Genomic DNA, 17,246 nt, shown 5'->3' with positions numbered 1-17,246 from the left:
GTGGTCCAAATGGATGCCAGAGCTCTGGGCCAAACTCTGGGTAGACACAGGAAAAGCTTAAGAGAAAATCATTACCCAAGAAGCAGAGAGTTCAGATGTGGAATCACTGTGTTCATTTATTCACTGACTCAGGAAAAAAGTGAAAGCTCTGTGAAAGACAGAGGTGATTGCTCTGTTGCTGGTGTGACACAGAAGATCGTAACCCTAAAGAGGATGCAGACTGAGCAGCAAGCCAGCATGTATTAAAAATAAAGTTCAGTAGAAAAATTGTCAGTTCAGATAATGGTGAAGGGGAAATGGGGGTGGTGGAAAAGAATAATTGCAATTTAGGAGGTAACGGGCTACCATTTAAGTGCTTATGTATCAAACACTTGGTGATGGTGGTTTAACCACTAAGTCATGTCCAACTCTTGCGACCCCAGGGACTGTGGCCCACCAGGCTTCTCTGTCCATGGGATTCCCAGCAAGAATACTGCAGTGGGTTACCATTCCTACTCCATGGGATCTTCCTGACCCAGAGATCAAACAGTGTCTCCTGCATTGAAAGTGGATTCTTTACCACTGAACCAGCAGGTGAAAGTGAAAAGTGTTAGTTCACTCAGTCATGTCCCGTTCTTTGCGACACCAGGTTTTCCATGGGATTTCCCAGGCAAGAATACTAGAGTGGATTGCCACTTCCTCCTCCAGGGGATCTTTCCATCCCAGGGATAAAACCACATCTCTTGAAATCCAGGTCTGGGGGAATGCCAAATCTCAGCAGGAGTAGGCGATGTGGGATTTATTTAATCTAGATAGGCTGTGGAGAGTTGGGAGAATACCAGTGTATATCAGTGAATGGAACTACAAATGTACAGGCCCCGCTCTTGTCTAGGCACAATGGAGGTAGCAGTTATTTCTGCCCCAAATGCCTTCCCCTTCCCTCGAAAGCCTCAAAAGGGAGCTGGAAAAGCAGAGGGTGAGTGAGAACAGGGAGAAGCTGGTGTGGGGAGCCGGGATCGGAGAAGGGACACCACAGCTCCAGCAGCACATCCTACCAGCACTGCTGGGGGTGGAAAGTCTAAGAAGGGGCTGTGGCTGTGAAAGTCGCTCAGTCATGTCCAACTCTCTGCAACCCCACGGACTATACAGTCCATGCAATTCTCCAGGACTGAGATCTTTTGTCCTCTTTGAGGTTTGTTTGCTTAATCTCTTTCAATCCAGGGGCTGGGAGGGGTGGGCAGGAGAGAGGGGGAGGCGGGCAGGCCGCTGGGGAAAGAGACTCTGAGGGGAAGAGAGTATCTATTACACCAGCCCCTACGGAGACCCAGGCTCTGGGGATGTGGATTCCATATTGCTGGGCCCTTCCCCTCACCTGCCAGATGCTTCATACCAAAAACATTCCAGAAAGTAGACTCAGAGAGATGACTCTGAGCCCCAGGGGGGAAGTCTGGGGCCCTAGGAATATTTAGTGCCACATCAGCGCTTCCGGAATGTGAATAACCCAGACAACCACCGGGGGGCAACTCTGGGAGACAGGAAAGGGCCTTCAGAAACCAGACCAGAAAGTCTTGGTCAGAATTCTCTCCACGCCCTCAGCCCTTCCCTGGGGCAAGTCCATCCAGGCTGTCCCTGGGTGGAAACCCCCTCGCTGAGGAGCATGGAAGCTCCACTTCATGCAGTGGGGAGACCCCCCCAACCCCGGCACATCAGGAGGAGCCGTCCGATCCCCCAGGGACCCCATTCAGTTGGGCTGCCTCGGACCCTTCTGGTGGGCTGGTGGGAAGGGGAAATGGCAATTCAGATGGGTGGGGAACAGCAGTCCTCTCATGAAATAGTGCCCACACTCCACCAGAGCTTCTGCTCAGTTCTGCCAGTCAGAACCTGGAGACTCACTGAGAGCCAGAGCGTGACTGAGCTGGGAAGGACCAGGACAAAGGGTTAGCTGAGCAGCCTCAGCATTTATAAGAGACTGGGGCTGGGGCAGGAAGCTAGGGAGCACTTAGATCTCCAGTGGAGATGAAGGGTATCAGGAGTCTGGAATTTCGGAAAGACATGTGAGTTGGAGATAAAGACAGGAGTTGTTAGGAAAGAATTTCTGCTTTGGGTGGAAAGTCAGCTTAGTTGATCTCTGAAGTCCCTGAGTTCTAAAGATTCCTGGATTTCATTGACTAGGAAGGACTTCCCAGGTGGCGCTAGTGGTAAAGAACCAGCCTGCCAATGCAGGAGATGTGAAAGACACGGGCTCCATCCCTGGGTCGGGAAGATTCCCTGGAGAAGGGCATGGAAACCAACTCCAGTATTCTTGCCTGGAAAATCCCCATGGACAAAGAAGCCTGGTGGCCTGTAGTCTGTGGGGTCGTGCAGGAACAGACGCAACTAAAGCAACTTAGCATGCACACACGCATTAGGAAAGCAGTTATTCTGTGGCTGATCAGTTTGTGAAAGCTCAACAGTGGAGGAGATGGTTATTGCTGAGTCAGGAAGGCAGTTTTGCCCGTATGCAACTGACTTTCTCCTCCTAAGGAAAACACAGGCTTCTTCCAGGGATGGAAGGAGAAGACTGCGGAGGATCGTCCTTTGTCTTCCTGTACAAGAGGGCTGTGCTAAGACCTCTCAAAACCATGCAGCCGTGAAACTTCATGACCGCACACCTTCTAAGGTTTTAGAGATTTTATAAGCACATTGGAAACGTCACTCTTGGGCCAGGGTTCTGCCTCTGACATTGGCAAAGGGGAGGGGAGTTGCCTTGTACAACCCAGGCCCCAGAGAACAAGCCAGCTCCCGGATTCCCAGTTCTCTTCCGCTGTTTCAGAACTTCCTGCTTCAGATCATGGGCAAGCTTCCACGCAGCCCGCATTTTAACAGGCCTGGTGAGTGGCTCTGATGACACCAGAGTTGGAGGACTGACTCCAAGTGAGGGTTTTTAACCTCTCTCTACAGAGCTGCTGCCTTTAGAGAAATGTCACGCCACTGGGCAGGCAGCTTCCTCTCTGGGTTGCAAGCTTCTTTATCTCTCTCCCTTTTATTCTGCCTGGTTTTGGCTCTAAAATCTTCCTTACTGATTGTGTTTCATAAGCAGGTGGCACTAGAGGTAAAGAACCAGCCGCCAGTGCAGGTTAGACATAAGAGACCCAGATTGGATCCCTGGGTTGGGAAGACCCCCTGGGGGAGGGCACAGCAACCCACTCCAGTGTTCTTGCCTGGAGGACCCCACGGACAGAGGCGCCTGGGGGGCTGCAGTCCATGGGGTCGCACATAATCGGACAGGACTGAAGCCACTGAGCACAGCACCCCATGCTTCTCAGGCTTTCCCCTCCTCACTCCAGCTAATCCCCTGACTCAATTTCACCCTTTCCCCTCTGGGGATGTTTAGGTTGAGTTGGGGGAATGAGTCATCCTAGAGTTGGGGAGGGGGCTTCAAGTCCATAAATGGGCAAAAACTTTGATTTCAGGTCTCACTCTCCAATTCCTACCCCCACAGGAATTCCCCAGAGAAAAGGAAGCTGTTGGGAGAGGGGAGTACCGGCTTTGACCAATGAAATTCTAGAAACAATAGCTTTTTAGGAGATAGGAGACTGACTCAGCTTCCCTAATAAACAGAAAAGCATAGTGGGATTTTCCCAGCCCGAGAGGCCAAAATCCCATTTCCGGGTGGAAGCGAGGGCCCAGCCGGTTCCACCTACTCCCTGCTCATCCCTGCTTTCCCTCCTTGGAGGACGCCAGCTCCCAGGGGTGCTGACCCAGCTCCCCAGCAGGGCTGACCACATGCCTCACCCAGCAGCAGGGGGAAGAGTGCAGTGACCTTTCAAGGTTCTCTGGCTGGATTCCGAATCCGCCTCCAGCCTGATCTGCAGTGCCTTCCTGGTCCTTTGGCTTCCTACTGAAGCAGGTCGACCCCTGGCATGGAGCCCCACTTCTGCTGTAGGACCCCTGGCTTGGCTCTGTCTCTAAGCGCAGTGCTCTATGAATGGAGAAGCCGTGGGCTGGGTGGCACCTGGGGGGAGCTGGCTGGTTCCTCCTCAGAGTCTCACGTGGTGGCCAGGTCCCCTTTAAGATGCTTTTTCAATTCAGGGTCTGGGCCTCACGTGGCTGCTCAGAAACCTTGCTAGCCACAGGCCGAGGAGACTCAGGGCCAGACTTGCAAAAAATCTCCAGGAGATGAACAGACACAGCCAGAACGTCAGTTTGTTGGTTTGTAAACTGCTGTCAAACCAACTAGGCCTTTGGGTTGCTGATGAGCGTGTTCACCCTTTGCTTCCACATGAGGGGAAGCTGAGATTCAGAGGGAAGCTTACTCAGAGAACATGGAAACTGGGCAGAGAACACTGTGGCCATGAATGGCCTTCGTGGCGTGGCAGCCTCTCAGCCAGGACGCACCAGGTGGCTGGTTCAGGGCGCCCTCCCCCAGCAGACCTCTGGAGAGCCTCCCACACACACTGCCCCAGAGACAAGCTCCCTGGCTTAGCACATTCCTCCTGTAGGCAGAGCCCAGTGCAATCACTTAGACAGTCACTTTCCCAGGGCACTCATGTCAGCTCTGCTGCCCCGGGATATCACAGGATGACTCCTGAACGTGCTTTGTAAGCAACACCTCCCCAAAGAAAACGAAGGAGTGGGAGAAGGTGCTCAATAAATGTTTAATAAAGGGCCTCCACCTGCTCCCGTGGCCCCAGCCCCTTAGAAAAGGGGATCTGATAGTTACATCAGTGAAAACTCACCCCCTAATAAACCCATCAACACGTACCGAGACCTTACTTTGTTGTAGGCGCCATGGAAGACACAGAGGCAGTCAAGACAGGGCTCCCTCCCTCAAGGAATGTGTATATAATAAAGTTGAAGGCATAAAATAACACCCACAGGATGACCGTGAACAGCACAGATGTGAGCGTGCTAAGGCTGTGTGTCTGGTACAGGAAATGTGTCCAGGTTCTCCTGGACTTGGTTGTAATGGGACCACTCGTGTGGCTGAGGGGTAGACCCCTGGCTGTCTTGGGCCCCCAGGCTTTGGTCACTAGGTTGGTCAGAAAAGGAATAAACGCCCATAACTAAGGCTCATGGTGTTCCGGCCCCAAGGCAAGGTCTCCCTGAGTCCACTCAGCAGAAATGGGAGGGCCCAGCGGTCCTTCCCCACAGCCACTAGTCATGGCAGGAAACGAGGGTGAGGGCCAGAATGAGCAGCCGGCACTGGGCAAGGACAGCTCCCGCCTCGCCAGCCATGCGTGAGGGCGGGTTGGGGCATCGAACATGCTGGTCACTGACCATGTCCTGAGAAAGGCATCCACTGTTTCCTCCCTGCCTGGAGGAGTTTGCCTTCTTTAGTCTCTCAGAGCCTCAAGATGAAGCAGAATTGTCTCTCTCTCTAAGCCAGCTTGGTCTCCTTCACAGCTTGTGTGCCATTTGCTAGGTCCCGAGGTCCCGAGTCTTTCCAGGCCCATTTTTTTTCATCCCTGCTAGGGCACCAGGCAAGAGCCAGCCTCAGTCTCCTCCCACCCCCACCGCTTAGCTCAGAAATGAGAACCAGCTTGGAATCACATTCAACCACGTGTGTGCTGTGCCATACTGCACCCACCCCAGACGGAAGTCCACTACTGGCCACCACTGAAGGAGCACCAGGTCTCCAGGCGTAGTCGGGGTCCCCTGGATCCCCAAGTCCTTTCACAGGATACGCAAGGTCAAACCGTTCTCATCATAATGTGAAAATGTCATTTGGCTTTTTGCTCTCATTCTGTCATGAGTGGACAGTGGAATCTTCCAGAAGCTTCACAGTGTGTGAATTATAGCAAACTGAATGTTGAGGAGGTACAAGAATCCAGTTCTGCACAATGTGGACATACTTAATACTATTGAACTGCACACTTAAGACAGTTAAGATGGTAAATTTTATGTATTTTATTACTGCAATTAAATTTTTTAATTAAAAAAATCTTTCTCTTTTTCATTTAACCAACCATTAAAAACATTTGCAAAAACGTAGAACAATGCTACTCTTCTAATTTTTTTGTTTTGAAAAATATAGCTTTTTTTGTAAAAAGTGTTTTGTATATATAAACGTGTAGTAAGTTATTATTACCATTGTTTTTTAGACTGTTTTTTTTTAATAAATTAATATTTTAAAATTTATGTTTTACTTGATAATATGGTAAACATCATTTCACCTAGATAAAAGCTCTTTGAGTGTCCTCAATGATTTTTTAGAGTGTAAAGAGACCAAAACATTAAAAACTGCTGCTCTACCAATAAGGAGTATAGCAGGTAGGGTTGCCAGACAAAATACAGGATTCTCTTCTCAGTTAAGTTTGAATTTCAATTAAACAATGAATAATTCTGTAGTGTAATATTACCTAAAACATACTAAACTAAAAGAGTATGTATTATTTATATGAAATTCAAATTTAAATGGGCATTCTGTATTTTTATTTGCTAATCTGTCAACCCTGACAGCAGGAACGATTTAGGTCAGGCTTAGAACTTGAATCAGATTTTGGGATCCTGACCCAGAAACAGATGGAGAATTTCTGACAACTTTTTAACAAAAACGAATGGGCCTGAGGGCCCTAAATGCTTGAGGTTGGAGGTGCCAACCTGGAGGGGTATGAGCAGCAAAGATCTTCCCTGGGCTGGCCTGAGGTTCACTCAGCCTCCAGGAGGAAACCCAGGCAGCTGGAGGATGAGCAAAAGCAAAGGAAAGTGAAACTCATCATCGTGTTGTTGTTAAAAGGAGGACGTGATACTGGCTGGGTGAAGGCTGGGTGGGGGCCGGTGAGGACTGAGGTCTCTGGAGGATGTCAAAAACAGGAGGCAGTGAGGTCACTTAGCTCTGCTAAAAATAGCTGTGGCTGCCATAGGGGTGAGTGCGGTCAGGCAGCCAGGGGTGAACCTTCGTGTCTGGGTGGGGCTGTGCAGAGGTGCAGCTGGGGTGGTTGGGGTGTCAGGCCAGATGGCAGGAAAACCTAAGAGGCATATTTGGGGCTAGAAATAAATAGAAACAAAGAATTAGTCTCAGGAGCAGCCCAGGGGAGCAAGGCCCACCCCTCCAGCTAAGAGAATGAAGACCAGTCACAGGTTCCTCCTCCCATCAGCAGGGGGAAACTTTAAGAAGCTCTTCCATAAAGAGAAGCAAGGGTACCCCAGAGATAAGACTAGCAGAGAGGTTAAGATGCTTTTTTTTTTAATGGCCTTTAACTACGTAACTGAGCATCTACTGTGTACTTGGCATTGTATCCAGCCTTGAGGATCTCAATTTGGATAAAATGTGATTCCTGCCCTCCAGAGCAGTGGAGGAAGTCCAGTAGAGAAGACAGGCGTATAAAACCGACACGAATTTATGAATTCATTGTGCTAAGAGTCACCCACCCACTGCAAACCTGGGCCTCTGCCTCAGCAACCACCAGCCCAGGCCAGGCTACAACCCAGCTGAGGACAGAGAACCGCCCAGAGGCTTGCAGAGCAACGCTCCAAGTTCCAGACCCTTTCTCTCCCCACACATCTCTGCTGGTTGTTTGGAGCAAAGGAAAATAATCCTAGTTTGGGGAAAGACATAAAAATGACAGTTTTCTTTCTTGAACCTTCTCTCTCACCCCATGCCAGCCTGGGAAAAACTGTTAGACGCTTCTTGAGAGGGTTTCTAAAGGCCATTATTGGCCTCTGATTAAAGGGGCGTGTGTAAGCAGGGCTGGCCTTCTTTGACCCTGGAGGTTTCTAAACCTCCCAACCTGAAGTCACACAACAGGTCGAGACAAAAGACGGTTCCTTGCTTCTGGTGTCTAGCTTATTGAATAACATGGATTGATCCCCTGTTGCCAGGGGCCAGGGGAGATGCTGAGTCCAGAGCCCTGGCCTGCTGGGCACAGGCCATTACAGGGATCAGTTAGTGACCAGACAGTGCCTGAGGAGGGTGTGAACACAGGGCTGGAGCAAGCCCTGCATCACAGCCAAGGGGGGAAAGCTTCTTGGAGGGATTGAGCTGGGTGTTGCAGGCAGAGAAGTTTACTGGGTCAAGTAGAGGTGTTTTACAGGAGCCAGAATTCCTTGACAACTTAAAACTGACCTCAAATAGTTGTCTGGTGCCTATACGCAAACCTTAGTCCTTCAGGTATTCTCTGGGTCCTGACTCCCACTCTTTCCCGGGCCCATTTGATCTGCCCAGGTGTCCGCACCCCAGGGAAAGGCAGGGTCCAAAGGCTCTTTCCTGGTCCACTGGGTTCCTGGGGTTCAGGCTCTAGGCCTGGTTTCTGCCCTTGTCTCTCTTCTCCCTCAGGCCACAGCCTGGCACTGCTTTGCCAGAATGGAGGCTGTGAGAAGCACAGCTCAGCATGGAGGCAGCTGGGTGTGTCTTCCTGGAGCAGCGGTGGGAGCCCGCTGGACCCGTCAGGACCAGTCAGGACCAGTCTCCCCTGTGGCCAAATGCATCCATTCCTCTGTTGTGTTTTCCCTGCTGGCAGACAGACTGTGGGGGCTCTTCTGAGGCCCCGTGTGGGTAGGAGCGTGTTGACTCTGCCCAGATTGTCTACATGACCTTAGTCAAGTCCCTGGACCTTGGCATCCTATTTGTTCAATTGTAGTCTGTACTCTGGGCTTCCCAAGTGGTGCTAGTGGTAAAGAATCCGCCTGCCCACGCAGGAGACATGGGACGTGGGTTCGATCCCTGGGTAGGAATACCCCTGCAGGAGGAAATGGCAACCCATACAAGTATTCTTGCCTGGAGAATCCCATGGACGGAGGAGCCTGGTGGGCTATGGTCCATAGTGTCGCAAAGAATTGGACTTATGGAGAAGGCAATGGCATCCCACTCCAGTACTCTTGCCTGGAAAATCCCATGGATGGAGAAGTCTGGTGGGCTGCAGTCCATGGGATTGCTAAGAGTCGGACACGACTGAGCGACTTCCCTTTCACTTTTCACTTTCATGCATTGGAGAAGGAAATGGCAACTCACTCCAGTGTTCTTGCCTGGAGAATCCCAGGGACGGAGGAGCCTGGTGGGCTGCCGTCTCTGGGGTCGCACAGAGTCGGAGATGACTGAAGCAATTTAGCAGCAGCAGCAGCAGAGGCAACTTAGCACGCAGTCTGTACTCTAGGGTCTGTCTGGTGCCATATGTGTGAACATGCTTTGTGAGCTATAAAGCACAGCACTGGTGTGAGAGTCTATTAACTTGTGGGAACCCTCAGACCCCACAGTTAGAACAGGAAGGCTATCTCAGAGTTTATTTTTCAGGCACCATCTTCCAGCTGGGGATTCCTAACCCGGGATCCAGATGTTCTTCAGGGAGTCCTGGTGTCATTTGCAGGGTGCATTTTCATTTCAGAAGGTACATTTTCTGGGAAGAGGGTGCCGAGTTTTTCATCAGACCCTCAAGAGAGTCCACAATGAAGACCTGTTGAGAGCCATTGCCTGAACCTGGGGCTTCATCCCTGCAGATACTCTGCCAGGGAACCCTGACCCAAGGAGGCAGAGGGGCCTCCAAATCGTTGGAGGCCACAGTCACACAGGCCGGGTGACCTGTGTACCCACTCAACATGGACATGGCTAAACAGCCACATGAGTCCAAAATCGCCAAAGAGGTGTGTGCTGACCCCAAGTTCAATGCAGACCAGCAAGACAACAGAGCTCATGGGCTCTACACCATGCCAAAATTTCGGAGGCAATGATTCTGTACTATTCTCTGTGCTGGCCTGATTTTGGCTGGAAAGCCAAGTCCCATTCTAGAGACCATGTTACAAGAAAAAAGCAGATAAATGGAAATGATTCCAGAGGACATAGGCCAAGGTATCAAAATGTTTTAAATCCAGTCTTCTAGGAGGAATGACTTTGGTTGAGAGCAAAGAGTTATAGAGTAGAGGAAGACTGGGAGTGGATATTAAATTCTTGAAATAGTATCTAGTGGATTCTATAGGGAGGCAGATAGAAACTCAGCAAAAGGGAAATGTTTTTTAACAGTGAGCTCAGTCCTTCAGGGAGTAGACAGACTGGAACTCTCCACTTATTTGGTCTGGCGGAAGGGAATAAATTGTGGGGTCCAAGCTCTATCCCAGAAGAAGAGACAATGACCACTCCTCCTCTGGGATTCAGGGAGAGTTGGTGTTGCCTTGTAGAGGCGAGAAGGGGCAGGGCAGGGAAGAGCAGGCCAGATATGGGACCCTGTGTCTGCTTTCACAAATGAATTCTTCTCTAACTGCCTGGATCCCCTGCAGTCGAATCCCTCCCTCCTCAAGCCTGATGTTCTGCAGAGGGCGGCACCCAGGGCTGGGTGAGGACAGAGGAAGGGACTAGGCTCCAGCCCCCTTGACAGACAGGCTGGGATGCTCTGGGCCAGGCCAGGGGTGGGGATGGAAGATGGCTCATTGGTGAGTCACCCATGGCTATTGTCTGCTCCCGTTCCCTCTGGGGGAGGGTGGCTGGGGCAGACGAGGCCTCTGGCCAGCTGGGCCTGTGAGGACAGGTCTCCCATGCCTGGCCTCACAGCTCCGGGGCCCCTCCTCACCCACCACCCAGCAGGGCAGGGCCCTGGACCGTGTTGAGGGGAGTGTGTCCACCTCCACCACTCTTCACTAAGGGCGGGGGTCACACAGGACAGCCCAGGGGTGCAGCCTGTGGGAGAAGCTGCCCGGCCCGTCTGGCACAGCCGAGGAAGCTGGCGGGCGTGCCCCCTCTCTGGTGGCTACACCTGAGCCTGCCCGGCGCGCCCTCTCCACCACACCCATCCCAAACCTCCTTCCAAACTTGCTCTCATCAAGCAGGCCTGTTGAGCGCCACGCCCCACCGCAGGGCCCCAGGGGAGCCTGGGGTGAGCAACATAACCATGGGTTGGCCCCTCACCAGGGCCTGGTCTGCTCCGAGAGGCAGGCAGGCCTCCCACCTCCAGGCGAGTCTGGGTCCCTGAGGCCTCCTGGGGTTTGAGGTCGCAAAAGCGCAGAATGACAGACAGTCACGATTGTTATATGTTCGGAGACACTGAGGCCCTCAGAGAGCAGATGCAAGCAGCAGGCTGCCCAGTCTGCTGCAGGGGGGACTGCTGTCCTCTGGGCCCGGCAGCCTCTGACCGGGGAAAAGCCAGAGGGGTGGGGCCGCCGTACAGCTCTGCTGCTGCCATCCTTGCTTCTTGGCTTCTCTGTGGGCCCATGTGAAGGTGCTCCAAGGGACAAAAGAGAGGGGTGGCCTGTGGGGACAGCAGCGTGGGCTCCAGAGCCAGACACACGCAGTCAGAACCCCGGTTCCTGCCACCTCCTACCAGCGGGAACTTGACCGCTGGTCTCATTGAGTTTCAGTTTCGTCACCTGCAAAATGACAACTGCTTAGCATCTCGAAATGCAGAATGTATTTCAGCACGCATCTAGCGTCTCACGGCGGAAAAGGCAATGGCACCCCATTCCAGTACTCTTGCCTGGAAAATCCCATGGGCGGAGGAGCCTGGTGGGCTGCGGTCCATGGGGTCGCTAAGAGTCGGACACGACTGAGCGACTTCACTTTCACTTTTCACTTTCATGCATTGGAGAAGGACATGGCAACCCACTCCAGTGTTCTTGCCTGGAGAATCCCAGGGACGGGGGAGCCTGGTGAGCTGCCGTCTATGGGGTCGCACCGAGTCGGACACGACTGAAGCGACTTAGCAGCAGCAGTAACAGTAGCGTCTCACAGAAACCCTTTGAGGTGAACGCTGTCTCCAACCTTCAGATGAGAAAACAGGCTCAGAGGTCACATCGGCCGTCAGGATCTTGGGAACCCCATGAGCGGTAAAGCTGGGACATCACCCACGACAGTCTGATCAGGGCCTGCGCTCTGGGCCGCCCCACTATTCTGTGCTTGTCCCCGCAGGATGGCTGGGAGAGATGACGGGTCAAGTGAGTGAAAGGCCGCAGCACCCCCGCCCCAGGCCCTGATGAGGTGTCGCAGGGCGCAGAGCTGGGTGAGGGAAGACGAGAGAGGGGCTGCCGGGTCCAAAGCAGGATCCACTGAAATGGCGCTGGGTCCAGGGCCCGCAGCACTTCCGGTTAGTGGGAGGGAGGCGCCGGAAGTCCGCTGGAGGCACAGCCAACGCAATGGCTGCCCTGTGGTTAAAGCGGCCCCTCCGTGTTCCTGAGCCTGGGGCGGAGGAAAACCAGACTCGGGAACCACGTGTGCCAAGCTACCCCCAGGGCTTTCCTCCGGCAAGGGACATTTTTACTCTCTCTGCCCTCATACTGTTTGCACTTTTTACACCAACTGTGCATTATTTGAATTTTCTTTTAAAGAAAGAATAAAGGTGGGTGGATGGCATCTTCTGTTTTGGAGTTTTCTCCAATTTTCTACAACAAACACGTATTAATGATCTTCAGGAAATGCTATTTAAATGAGATTATACGTGTAGTGTCTAGAGCGGCACCCCTGCCATGATGGAAATGTGCCCCATCCGTGCTGCCCAGTACGGCAGGCACTGTCTGCATGTGGCTCTCGAGACTGGAAATGTGGCCAGTGCAGCTGAGGAAATGAATTTTTAATTTTATCAAATCTTTATTAATTTACATTTAACTTAAATAGGGCTGGGCTTTTGAGGGTTCAGTAAGACAGACAGTGGATGATGCTGCTGGACTTTGGAAGTAAGCTTTCTGCCCTGTCCCCATCCGAACCCCTCCTGACAAGGGCCTTCTTCCCACCTTCCCTCTCCTCCCTGTCTGCAGTGCTTCCTCTAGTCAGGGTGGAGTCTGGACCCCCTCTGCGTCCCTCAACCACCTAACCTTCCTTCTCCAACCCTGTACAGAGTACAGGGGCTCCTCAGTCAGACCCTTCCAAGTGTCTGTGTCATCTGCAGTGAGAGCGCAGACTCAGCTGCACCTCACTGTGGCCATGTCAAGCAAGTCACTGCCCCCTTCTGGGCCTCAGTTTCCACATCTGTATAATGGGAGCATTGGCTAGAAATTTCATGAAGGCCTCACGGCCCTTCACTTAGCTGCTGAAGTCACAGGCTAGAATAACTGGGCATGGCCAGGAGTACTGGGCACTGCTGAGCAAGAGGGACTTAGGGGACAGAAAGGACTGTCTGGCTGGAAGGCTTCCAAGGCATGGGTGAAACGTTTGTGATGAAGGGTGTGTCATCAAGGGATGAGAACTTTGCTAACCCAGCCCTCCTCTGGCAGCTAGATGCTCTTTATATCATAGCTTCATTGTAGCAGTTCCCGAGCTCTATTGTCATTTACCTTGTTTTTACCTCCATCTTTCTGGATAGATTTTGAGATGTTCAAAGGGAAAGAGTTTGTCTAGTTCACCTCAATATCTTCCATCTCTGACATAAAGACCTTCGGTGAACAGATGAATACATCGTCTCTTTGGATCTTCCCTCGCCTTTTCCCTCTGGGGTTGGCAATAAGCTCTGTGCCTCAAAGGACTCAAGCTGGGGAAAAATAGAAAGTCAATGAAATTTGCAGAAAAAATTTTTTCCCTTTCTTCCTCCTTGAAAATGTTTTTTCCTCAATCTCTCAAACTCTAACCTTTTTTTCTCTGGCAGAGTAAATAAAGTGCTCTGAGGGATAAACTAATTCATACTAACATGTGAAGGGCTCAAGATTTACTCCTCCTAGGGGCACCTGCATTTGTACATGTAACAAGCAACACTTAAGCTGACTGTGGGTATCAGGTTTCAATTACAGGCAGTGGCATTGTCAGCAAGCCTGGGTTTGTCCTGGGGCTGCCGTTCACCAGCTGTGTCCATGAGTAAGTTCCCCTCACCCTTCTGAGGCTCAGTTTGCTATCTGTAAGTGGAGTCTTATGACATCTCTCTAGTCACCCTCTAGGGTTATGATGGAGATAAAATTAATCCATGCACACAAAAAGCATTGTGAGCTGTGAGTTCCTGGCTAAGAAAAGGGATTGGTATTGCCATGGCTTTGGGCCAGGGTAGGGCCTCCCCACGCCCTCAAAATCATACCTGAGCAGATGACGGCTGTGCATGGAAGCCACCTCCTTTTTGATCTTATAGCTACCAAGCAGAGAAGAAAACCCTGGCACCTCTCTCATCTTTATCCCCACCGCCAGGGGAAGGTAAGAGGGAGGCCAGGAGAGACTTCAGGCCCAACCCGGCTCTCCCACGCACCCTCAGATGCCTCCCACGCACCCTGGGCATCAGCACTTAGGACCCCAGGGCTGGAGCACTAGTTTCCTGACTCCTGTCTGCCTGCGTTCCTGCTCACAGACCTCGCCCAACTCAACCCTCCCCTCCACCACTCGAGTCTGCTTCACAGAGACACATTCTAAATCTCCCAGACTCACCAGCCTTGTCAGTCTCTCCATCCTAAATTCTCCTTTTGTGTGAAGATAGGGACCCTAAGGCCCAGAAAGTTTGCATGATATTCCCAGTACCACACAGCAGAGTTGAATGTGAGCCCCCGAGTTCCTAGTTTTCCAGATTGTCCCAGCTCTCCCTGCCTTATCTCCCCAAACTCCCCACGCCTTCCCTCTCACTTCCAAGCACAGACAACCCCTCTGAGACCCCCAAGCCTCAGAAGTTCTGGAGTGGGGTTCCCTTCCCCTCTTTCTGCTCCTTCTCCCTGGAGTGGCCTTAGAAGCCCCTTTCCCAGGTGGTCTGCCCTCTGGGATGAGGGCCGGGAGTATGACGCCTGAAACACGGCATATTCCTGCAAGCCTTCCGTGATGCCTCTGCCTCACCTGCGAAACCGGGACCTGACCGAAACCATCTGCTACAGGACACTCCCCCTGCTTGCCTCTCGCCTGGCGGGCGTTCTTGCCTTTTGCTTGTCCTGTGTTTGGAGAATCCTCTCCAAAGGTCCCCATCAGAGTAGAGCTCTCACTCCCTGGGCCTCCCCCACCCCCAGCTCTGCTGCAGCAGTTATCTCTTCCTGCCTCTGTGTGTGTGTGTGTGTGTGTGTGTGTGTATGCGTGTGTGTGTATGCGTGTGTGTGTATGCGTGTCCCCACACTAGGCCGTGGGCTCCCTATGGATATGGACCCTATGTTGCTTTCCTTTTTGTCTCCAGTGCCTGGCACAGAGTAGGTGTTCAAAACTGCGCTTCTGAAATTTCACTGAACCCAAGGCTCAGGGAAACTGGGGGCCACCCACCTGGACTCCAGGCTGCCTGACTGTGATAGGAACTCCAAGACCAGTGAACGAAGAGGAAGGAACGGGAGCCCCACTCAGCCCCTTCTTTCTCAGCATGTGTGCTGCCGTTTTCCAGGTCTCTCCATCCCTGGCCTGGCCTGGCCTGGCCCTGCCTGGCTGAGAAGATGAGGAGGGAACCAGACTGAGATACACGACAGGTCTGTGCTGGTGACCTGTCTCTTGCATGAGTTTTTTTAAGGCCCAGTTTCGTGGGAAGTCCTCTCCTCCTCACCTCCATCTCAACTCTGAGTGCTAGGCCTGGGCTGGGCTCAACTCGAAAAAGAACAAAGGGACCCAAGAAAGCAGCACCAAGAGAATTCAGCCTTCCTTAGGAGCCCAGAGATCAGAGTGCCCAAACCAGCCGGAGAGCTAGATCTTTCTAAAGCCTTTACTCTAGTCTTACCAGCAGTACACTGAAATTGCTCTAAGAACAAGGCAATCAAAGAACTTTCTAGCTGGGAAGCTGGTGGGCCGCAAGGCAGCTCCCAGCTCCTTTGGGAGGTTGGCTCCAACGCTTCTGCCTGAGGGCCCCTGCTGTCCCTTCTCAAGCCCTGCCCAGGCCTGTCCCAGAGCAGGTCAGAGCCTTCCTTGGGGACCCCGGGTGGCCTGCTGCCCCAGGGAGACACCCAGAGCTTGTGGAATCTCCTGTGGAAGCAGAGCCAATCAGTGGGTGGCTCCCCAGAGGCAGGGTCATGGCCAGGGTGGCCCGTCCAGCACCCCTGGGCCCAGGACAGTTAGCCTTGGGAGGTGGGGCCCCAGGGATGGGCTGCGGGGGGGTGCACGCCTCGGGGAGGACCCACGTTGGGAAGCAGAGCTGGCGTCCACAGCCTGGACCGTCCTTGCAGGCGGCTGGATGACTCAGGTCCTGCCGGCAGGTCTGGATGTGCTGAGGCAAATCCAGCCTCCCCTCCCTCCCCTCTCCTGTCTCAGCACTCCAGGTAGAGGCCGGGCCTCCTCCTTCCTGCTCCACTGGGAGGGTGGCTGCAATGCGTCAGCCTGAAGGCCACCGCCGGTCACCTTCTCAAGCCCTGCCCCAGAGCAGGTCAGAGCCCTCCTCCGTGGGGGACCCCAGTTGGCCCAGCAGCACCCTGACATGCATCTGCCTCAGGGAGAGATTGGGAACCTGGAGGGTGGGCACCCACATTTCACATCTTCTCTGAGCCTCACAAGCACCCTGCCCCTTGGCCAGCCCCGGTGTCCTTATTTCAGACGAACGACAGAAGCCCACGACCTCATAGCTAGTGCTGAGTGGCTGAGCGTCCACTTAAACCTGGGCCTCCAGATGTGGATTCTCAAGTGCACACCAGGGCCCACGGTCTTGGGGAGGCAGGGCCTCCCACACTCAGAGGACCTGGGCCAGGCAGGCCTCACCTAGTCCTGTCTCAGGCTGGGGCCTGATTCCTTGGGACTGGATTTGTCTGTAGGTCTTAGGGTAAAGGTGTCTGGAATAAGCAGGTTCTCAGCTACCAGGGAAGGGGAGCCGTGAGCTCCCCTACTGGGCCTTCAGGAGTTGAAGTCCACGACCTCCTCAGTCACCCTCGGCCTCACTTGTATCTGTGGGGTCTGCTGTAGACGTCTCTTGAGCAGTTCTGCACTTGAATATCCCTTGACTTCAGAAAGGAGGAGGAGTCATAACTGCCTTGGGTTAGTCCTTTACCATGTTCTAGGCACCAGACTAAGGTCTTGACACACAGAATGTCTTCTCCCCTGCACCCCAAACCTGCGAGCCAGGTATCGTTTGCATTCCTATGGGCAGAGGAGGAGGCTAACGGAGACACCGGGGACCTGGTCTAACCTGAGTGGTGGTGCTGGATTTGAGTCCAGGTCTGCAGGCGCCAAAGCCCAGGCTCTTACACGGGGAAGCTGACCCTACCTGTGGGCCCTGCCACACGGATCCAGCAGGCGCCCTGGCTAAAGCTCCCCTCCTCCCCCACCTGGGGCTCCAGGTCTCTTCTCCCCACCCTGGAATCACCCTTGAGTAACCCTGCGTGGGGAGGGTTAGGTGGCGCCCTCTGCCTCCTACCGTCGGAGGCCTTTGGTCTTGGCCCAGGCTGCACCTGCTGCAGCTCCAGTCTCCACGCGGCTGGCACAGCAAACAGGCCAGCTCCAGGCCGGCCAGCTGCCCACCAAGTGCTGCTGGAGCCCTGGCCCCAGGCAGTTCTGCCCCCACCCTGGGTGGCCGAAG

The sequence above is a fragment of the Bos indicus x Bos taurus genome, chromosome 16, assembly GCF_003369695.1.
Source record: "Bos indicus x Bos taurus breed Angus x Brahman F1 hybrid chromosome 16, Bos_hybrid_MaternalHap_v2.0, whole genome shotgun sequence".
NCBI lineage: Eukaryota > Metazoa > Chordata > Mammalia > Artiodactyla > Bovidae > Bos > Bos indicus x Bos taurus.
This window is presented reverse-complemented; position numbering follows the sequence as displayed.